The sequence below is a fragment of the Corvus cornix genome, chromosome 10 (genome assembly GCF_000738735.6).
Source record: "Corvus cornix cornix isolate S_Up_H32 chromosome 10, ASM73873v5, whole genome shotgun sequence".
Lineage (NCBI taxonomy): Eukaryota > Metazoa > Chordata > Aves > Passeriformes > Corvidae > Corvus > Corvus cornix.
In genome coordinates, this window is record NC_046340.1 from 5,256,058 (window position 1) to 5,264,672 (window position 8,615).

The 8,615-nt window shown below is 62.7% G+C and overlaps 1 long non-coding RNA gene and 1 other non-coding gene across 8 annotated transcripts in view; both read right to left on the reverse strand.

Annotated features, from left to right (window-relative positions):
• Nucleotides 1-6,923, reverse strand: part of LOC104683938 — a 44,739-nt gene extending 37,816 nt beyond the window's left edge. The window contains exons 1-3 of one of the 7 annotated variants that reach the window (XR_005602773.1): nucleotides 5,622-6,915; nucleotides 5,382-5,443; nucleotides 5,007-5,260 (exon numbers count right to left, since the gene is read on the reverse strand). This is a non-coding gene — a long non-coding RNA (uncharacterized LOC104683938). The other 6 variants (XR_005602770.1, XR_005602771.1, XR_005602772.1 and 3 more) reach the window with 6 other exon arrangements.
• A 1,516-nt stretch (nucleotides 6,924-8,439) lies between these two features.
• On the reverse strand, nucleotides 8,440-8,512 carry TRNAR-UCG. Its single transcript has one exon. It is a non-coding gene; the product is annotated as a tRNA-Arg (tRNA).
• Between the last annotated feature and the right edge of the window lie 103 nt (nucleotides 8,513-8,615).

Genomic DNA, 8,615 nt, shown 5'->3' on the forward strand with positions numbered 1-8,615 from the left:
GGCGATGCGGCCCCGCTCCAGCCCCGTTGTCCCTGCGGCAGCGGCGAGGGGGCCCAGACGGGCAGAGCCAGCCACGTTAAGCCGCAGCTCTGCCTGGCTGCCGCCGTGCGAGGTCTCCCGCCCGCCGTGCCGAGCCCCCGGGCCGCCGTGTCGCTCAGGGGAGGATGCTGCGGGTAAAGCACCGCACCTCGCCGGGCTGCTCGGGGCTGGAGAAGGGGTCCCCTCTCTCTGCCGGTTAGAGGAGGTGATTTTCTTGGCAGAAATATATATAATAACATTTTTCTTCCCTTCTCCTTTTCGGCAATGTCTTGCTCTGCTCGGAGCTCTCGCCTTGACCCTCTCCGTATAGGCAGAGCCCCAGTACCTGGGAGAGAATACCTTGTGCTCGGGGTATTTTGGTTTGTTTTCAGGCTTTGGGTTTTGTGGATTTAAAAAAAAAAAATTATGGTTATCTTGTTGGGGTTTTTTTGGGGGGTAGGGGTTTTTTGGGCTTTCTTTTTGGCGCAATTTTAGCAGAATGCGTACAAAATGGCTCCTTGGCACAGCGCAAAGCACCAGCGACCAGCCTGGGGAGGGATCGGCGGGAGCTGCCCTGGCTCCTGAGCTCCGGTGGCATCGCCCGAAGCCAGCCCGCTTCCTCCTCCCCTGGGCCACCTACGGGGGCCGCGGGACTCTCCTTCATCTGCACGAGAGAAAACAACCCACGGCGGCGGGCGGCCCGACGGGACGGGGAGGGACGGCGTGGCTCTGGCCATGGTGCTGCACCGGCCCTGCGGACCTTCCGCGCCCACCCGCGGGCAGGACGGTCCCGCTGCCCGCTCCCTCCTCGGGTGACCCCGGCGCCAGGCAAGGCGGGCGGCCCCGCCGGCCGCACCTCGGAAGAGCCCGGTCACCAGGCCGGCCCTGAATTATTTAACGTGATCGCCCAGGAACGAGTCCGCTGCCTTCCCCTCTTCTACGTCCCTCACGTCTGACGTCACTTTTCTTTAATTAGGAGAAGTTATTTTTAGCCAACCTGGAGTAACCCCCCACGCCTCGCCGCCTCGAGCTGCATCTTCTCCTAAGTGTTTTTCTGGGCTGAGTTGGTTTTTTTTTTTTTTTTTTTCTTTCCTCTCACCATCGGGGCCTGGCAAAGAAGCGGCAGCTCCCGACGGGCGTGAAGCAAACGAGTCGCTTTGTTTAGTAATTAAAAGCCGCCTCTGAGCAAGCCCCGGCGCCGAAAAGGCAAAGCGGCGGCGTCTCACCCCCGGCTGCTCTTTTATCTCCGGCCGTCGGGGCCGGGACCCAGGTAGGGACAGCCCCGGACCTTCCTCGCTCGGCGGGGCGAGGTGCTGCCCGTCCGGGGGCCGGGGGTGGAGGCACGTCGATGGGATCCGGCCAGGTGCAGACTCTCAGGCCACCTGCATTGCTATGATTCAGGTTTCCTTAAGGCTGAGGCCTAAAATGCATTTCACTTCCAGGGCGATACGAGGAAAAAAAACCAAAACAAAACACAAAAACCAAACAACAAACCCCGAGGAAATAACCATTCGCGGGAAGGGAGGGAGCAGAAAGGAAGAATGAATGCGGGGAGAAAAGAAAAAAAGAAAAGAAAAAAAAATAAGGAAAAAAAAAAAGGAAAGAAAAAGAAAATGATAAAAAACAGGGATGAAATAAAATAAAATAGCCTTTTTTATCTTTTTTTTTTTTTTTTTTTTTTTTTTTTTTAGCAAAGAAAATGGATACAGCAAATGAAAAATGAAATATATCCTCCAGCACTAGAAGCTGGTGGCAGATCAGGGCATGAGCAGCGGTAGCCCCGTTGCTGGTCCTCAGGGGTAAATCCGAGCAAGGGAGCGGGACGCCTCCCCCTCACCCCTAAAAACAGGCCCAGTAGCAGCACCCGCTGCACCGGGAGGATGAACTTCCTCGGGAGCTCGGGATTTCTCCCGCGGCCTAAAGCCTGGGTGTCCCGGGAGGCTCGGCCTCATCCGGGCGTTTTGTCCGGTGCCGCTTCTCCGACCGGCGAGAGGGGAGGTTGGGGGAAACTCGGTAGCCCCCCGGCAGCGCTCGGTCCCGGCTCCCCGCCGTCCCGTCGGGGCTCAGCCTGCCCCGAGCCCCGCTCCCGAGCTAAAACGTCCCGGGCATCCAGGGAGAAGCTGCCGGAGCAAACGCGTCCCCGGCAGCAAAAGGTCCCCTGTGTCTCCCTCTCGTGCCCCGCGAAGGGTGAGCCGGGGCCAGGGAGCCGCGCGGGGCCGTCCCGGTCCCGCGTGGTGCCGGCACCTGGAGGCGCCCAACTTCCCGGCGGGGACCTGCCCAACTTCGTATCCCCCCTCCCTCTCTCCCTGCCTCCCTCCTCCCCCTCCGGCAGCCGGTGTGTCCCCCCCGGAGAAGACTCTGCCCCCGCGCCCTCCCGCCTCCCCGGGGCCGCCCCGCCGAGGCGGCGATGCCCGGCCGCGACACTCACTCTGCTGCCGTGCGGAGGGCAGGACGATGGTCCCCGGGAGAAGCGGGCGGCGGGGCCATTCCCCTCCCCGGGGCGGGCGGAGGGGCGGGCAGGGCTGCCCCCGGCCGAGCAGTGGCCCCCGCAAGCCCCAGCCCCGGGCGCGGGCCGGCGGGGGCCGCGGAGGTGGCTCTGCCCCGGCTCCGTGCGTCTTCCCGGCTGCTGCCGGTGCCGGCTCTGGTCGCTGGCCGGGAGCTGCCGCCGCCGGCAGGCTCTGCCCGCACTGACGTCAGCCCGGCAGCCGCCTATTCACTCCAACCATGGCGGAGAGGAGGAGGAGGAGGGAGAGGGGGAGGGGAGGAGGCGGTGGGAGGGAGGGGGAGAGGAGGAGGACGGGAGGAAGGCGGCGGTGGCGGCGGGGGCTGGTGGCTGGCAGGCTCCGCCGAGCAGAAAGCGCAGCCCCTCCGCCTCACCCCTTAATTACCCCCCGAGGACGGGGCTGCGCGGGGAAGGGGGGCCGTGCACCCCCCTTCCCCCCGGTGAGCCCCTCTGCCTCCCGCTCCCCCGGGGCGGCCGTCGCTCACCTGGCCGCCCCACCGGGCACCCCACTCTTCCCCCGGCCCCGGGGAGCGTTTCTTCGGGGGGAGAGAGGGGGCAGCTCCCCTCACCCCCCGCCACCCGAGCCCCCTCTTGGCGGTGCCCCCATCCCTTGAGGAACGGACCCCCGTGACGGCGGACAGGGAAAGGGCTGCGGCCGCCCCTACCCTCCCCTGGCCCGGGCAGCTCCCGCCGGCCCCCGGCCGCCTTCCCGGCCCCGCACCGCTGTCCAAATGCTGAAAGGACCCGCGACTGCCCAGTCCGGCCCGACACGGCCCGGCACGGCACGGCACGGCACGGCACGGCACGGCACGGCACGGCACGGCACGGCACGGCACGGCACGGCACAGCCCGCCTGCGGCCGTCGGGCAGAGCCAGGGCACAGGCTACCCCCGGGCCGCAGCCCCTGCCCTGGAAAGGGGGTCCCTCCTGGGGCCGTACCGGGCCGGGCCGGGCCGTGCCGTGCCTTCTCCGACACGGACAGGCCGAGTCCGGAGCCCAGTTCGCCCCGACAGCCGCAGCGCAGCGCCCGGCGGCCGCAGCGAGCCGGGACCGGGGCGTGGGCACGCAGGTACCGCCGGCGCGTCCCCCTCCTCTCCCCTCCGTCTCTATCTTCCTTATCGTCTTTACAGAATCACACATATACTGCACCGCCTGCAGCTTCTGCTGTAAGACTCAAAAAGCCCTCCCCAAAAAACCACAATCCCCCACACCCCAATCCCTCCTGGCACACCTTTACTTTGCTTCCGACCTCTCCTCTTCCTTCCTGCGTTTAACCTGGCTCCTAATTTTTTATCTCCAATTCACTCCACCGATGCCCCTGAGCGGCTCTGGGGAGACTCTCGCTGCCCCGATGAACACACAGGGATTCCCAGACAGGATTTCTATGTAGGAAAAAATACACCGATCGAGCCCGAGAGATCTGCAACAGCCGAACACGCCGCCTCGCCTTTACATTCGTGTTTTCAAATTCCCCCGTTATTTTCCTTTTTTGCATCTGCGAGTTGCCACGAAAGGAAACACAGCCCCAAATGCCACCGCCAGCAGAAATCGGAGCTTGTTGCCAAATTCCGTAGTATTTTATTTTAAAAGCAATTAACGCCATTAAAAAAAAAAAAAAAAAAAAAAAAGCGCGTCTTCTCCTCTTGCCGGGGAATGTAAGAAATCCTTTTGCTCACCCAGAGTCGAAAACCTAATGGCATTGTCGTTAAACACGAAAAGGAGAATATTAAGAAATTGCAACACTCCCTCCCGAGCGCTCCCCCCCTCCCAGTTTATTTGCCCTAATAATTAATTCACAAGAGCTTAACTTCGGTGTAACCCCGGCGGTCTTTTCATTAAAAAATCCCCGCGTTTCCTATTGAATTAGCTCTGCTCCATTGTCGCTGAAATGAAGACGCCAAACCAACTTTTACCCTGAGCATTTTCTCACCAGCCCAAAGAAAAGTCTCTCTCCTTTTTCTTTTCTCTGATTTTTTCTTTTTTTTTTTTTTTTTTTTTTTCTCTCTTTTTTTTTTTTTTTTTTTTTTTTAACTCAAGCACCCAGGCGATGGACGTGTCCTGCAATTTAACTACTTTCAAATTCTTTGTTCGGGTCCCACCGGGGCTCTATTGTCACCCTATTGAGAGAGCTTATTGCCAAGTCAAGCCTGAGCGAATTGAGACACGCACGGGAGGAGCCCCGGGGGCTGGGAGCGGGATCCGTGGGCTGCTCGGCCCGGGGGGACCCCGACCCAACCCCGAGGGAGCGGGCACAGCGCGGGGCAGGGGCTGCCGGCAGCCCCCGGGCCGGGATAACCGGCACCGATTGATTCCACAGGAGCCGCAGCCGCCAAAGCAGCCCCGGCCCCGCAGAGCCCGGTGGTTGGGATGGGGCAGCCCCAGGAATGGGCACTCCCCGGGACCAGGCTCCTTTGAACCCTCAAAGCATCCCCCGCAGCAGCGCCCTGCCTCAGGTACCACCGCGGCGGGCAGGAGAGGGACTTACCTCGGATGCCCGCGGTGCCGCCAGCTTCCCTCCTTCGCTGGTTCTCCCTTAATCCCGAAAAGGAGGGTCCTCCTCTACTCTCATCCCACCCCCGACCCCTCCACCTCGGAGCCGGCTCCCGCCTGTCTCCCGTCGCCCTCTTCAGCGCTCACTTTGGGAGCTCCGGGGCTCGCTTCCCGACCAGGGAGAGAGCTGGATGTCGGGGGTGCTTTTCTTTTCTCTTTTCCTTCTCTCTCTCCCGACTCCTCCCCAGCCTGGAAAAGGGGTTGCGAGCTGGAATAGGGGGGTACGAGCTTCACGGAAAGGTTATTTCGGGAGAAAAAAAGCTGAAAAAGCAGTGCTGGGCACGGATTCCCACGTAAGCCCGTACGTCACCTATAAAAATCGCCCGTTTCTCCCGTTTCTTGGCTCCGGGGGGGCAGCTGAGACATCTCTATCTGTGGAGGGCGGGGGTGAAACCCCATTAAAACCGGCACCCCGTTAAAAACGTCCTGCTCCAGCTGGGAGAGGAAAGCAGAACCGGGCGATGCTGGAAGGCAGGGGCCGCCTCTCTGCATCATCACCCTCTGCCCCGTGGTGATGTTTGGCCGCCCCCTGCTCCCCCAAAACACCCACCTGGAGCCCTTCTCAGCGTCTCGACGCCGGGGAGAGACGGAGGTTTACGGGATCCCACGCCGATCGCACAGGGAGGGCCGCGGCGGGGACAGGGGGACACTGCGGCCATCACATCCCCCTCTTCGCCACAGTCCTCCTGTTGTGACCAACGGCGTCTCCGCCGTCTCCGCCGTGTCCCGGGGGAAGAGGAAGCCCTTGACCCCTGGCCCCCGGGGCAATGGGGTTAAACAAAGTCCCACCGCCCCATTATCCGACAGACAGCATTGAGTTCCCGGCGGGGAGTGGGGTCTCCAAGAAGCAGGGGGAGAAGTCGCAGCTCCCACCTCTGGTACCGGACCCCGACGGGGCACACCTGGATGGGGATGGTTCTCTGACAGACATAAAAACAAAAAACCTAGGGAATGAAAAAAAAAATACTATACACATCCCATTCCGACTTATGCATTGCATTCAGCTCTGCTGAAACGGCGGATTTTTGAGACACGCACGGGAGGTTATTTCGGGTTGTTCACAGTGGTGATTTTTTTTTTTTATAGCGGTGCCGTGCCTTGCCGAACCTTCCTGCCCGCACTCGGGTGAGGCACAGGCAGCCCCGGCCCGGTCCTGCCTGCGGACAAGGCAGCGGAGCTCGTTGTCATCAACCCTCCCTGGAGCGCTGCCGCGAGAAACATTTAGAGGAGAATTTATTTTTTCTATTTACGCTTTGGAGAGAGGAGAAATTTGTTTGGTGGGGCGGGTTTGAATTTTTTAAAATTTCAATTTTTGCGAACACAATAAAAATAAGTAGATAAAAGACGCCAAATAAGAGAAATCGGTGTTAACACAATGCGTCGGAGGGGAGAACAAGTGCACCCGGCTCCTTTCCCAGAACCACCCAGGAGCCGGGGGTCCCTAAACCCTTCTTCCCTTCACTCCAGGGCAGCTCATGGCTCTTCCATCCCGGCCAGAGCACCCGCGGTCTTGGAGCATCTCTCCCCGCCGGCTGCGCACCCTGAGCCCCACCAAGCTCCCGCAGAAAGACCGGGAAACCTCAAGTCCCCGGTATGGAGGTGGCCGAGGACAGGCGTCCCCTGTGGCTCCTGGCAGGCTCAGGCAAACCGGGTACCTCCTGCTGCTGGGTGAAACACGGCGAAGCACAACCCCCCATGGAATCTCAGGCTGCGGGGCAGCAGGGACTTTAGGGGCATCGAGAGGCTGTGAAACGCATTCAAAGCCTCAGAACCCTGCATCGCGCCCTGTGTGTGTGCGCGCGTTCCTCACATCCCACACCACTCCCGTGCTGGCTCTGCCTTTTTGGAGAGCGGAGAGCAGCGGTTCCTCGCCCTCCATCCCCCCAATCCTGCATCCCCAAGAGGAGGGTGATGCGGAGCTGGAGTATTGGGGCGGAGGCGCACCCGGGGTTTGGAGCTTCGCAGGGGCAGGGAGGGGCGAAGGGGAGGTCACGGTGCTCGGTGCCCCTGCCCGGTGCCGCACGTGAAGCGGGGAGCGGGACGGGACCCGAGCGGTGTCCGCGCCCCGACGGCCCCGGGGCCCGGCCCGGCCCGGCCCGGCCCACAGCGGCGGGGCCGCAGCGCCACCTGGCGGCTCGGCCCGGCCCGGCCCGGCCCGGCCCGGCCCGGCCCGGCACGGCCCGGCACGGCACGGCACGGCCCGGCACGGCACGGCACGGCACGGCACGGCACGGCACGGCCCGGCACGGCACGGCACGGCCCGGCACGGCCCGGCCCGGCCCGGCCCGGCCCGGCACGGCACGGCACGGCACGGCACGGCACGGCCCGGCACGGCCCGGCCCGGCCCGGCACGGCACGGCACGGCACGGCCCGGCACGGCACGGCACGGTCAGCGCGGGGCTGGGCTCTGCCGGGAGCCACCGTCCCGGCCAGAACAGCTCCTGCGGCGTGCAGGGAGCCGGCACCCACCTGTGCGGACCTTGGCACCGCCTATTTACCTTCCTTGTCAACCTACATCCCACTCCTTGCACCCTGAATCCCCTGCGCCCTGCATCCACCTGCTCTGCAGCTGGCATCCCATTCGCTGCACCTGTGACTTTTCCTCTGCACCCTGCATCCCATTCCTAGCGCTCTGCATCCCATTCCCTGCACCCTACATCCCCTTCTTCGCACCCTTCATGCCCTTCCCTGCACCCTACATGCCCTTCCCTGCGCTCCACATCCATACCCTGCACCCTACATCCCATTCCTTGCACCCTGTATCCCTGCCCTCCATTCTGCATCCCATTCCCTACATCTATGGCCTTTTCCTTCCCTTCAACCCGCATCCCATTCCTTGCACCCAGCACCCATTCCCACTACCCTACATCCCACTCCCTGCACCTGTGGCCTTTTCCCTGTACGCTGCATCCCATTCCCCACACCCCGGATGCCATTCCTCGCACCCTACATCCCATTCCTTGCATCCTGCATCCTCCGTCCTGCACCCCGCACACATTCCCTGCACCTTACATCCCATTCCCTGAACCCTACACCCATTCCCTGCACCCTACACCCTCTTGCCTGTACCCTACACCCCATTATCCCACACCCTGCGCTCACGTTTGGCTCTCCAGCCACTGCTCCACCCTCAATCCATCCGTGAGGCTTGGGGCTTTCAACGTGACAGGCACCGGCGCGGTGCGTCCCGGCCCCGCCACCGTGAGTATCCCATTCTGCTCGCACGCAGCCGCTTCCCACCCCGCTCCGCGGTCAGACACGGGACCAAAAGGCGCACCGCGGGTGCGGTGACCCCGGTACCGGGGCCGCGGAAGCCCCCGCAGGGGTTAGCGCAGCAAAAATACCAGCGCCAGCACAGCGCTCCGGCGCGACCGCGGCAGGACTCGAACCTGCAATCTTCTGATCCGAAGTCAGACGCCTTATCCATTAGGCCACGCGGCCACCTCCACTGCCGCATTCCCGCCTGCCTTACTGAGGGAATCCCGGAGGGCCGTACCATGCGCGGGAGGGGGGCGGGACGGGACGGGACGTCACCGCGGCCGGA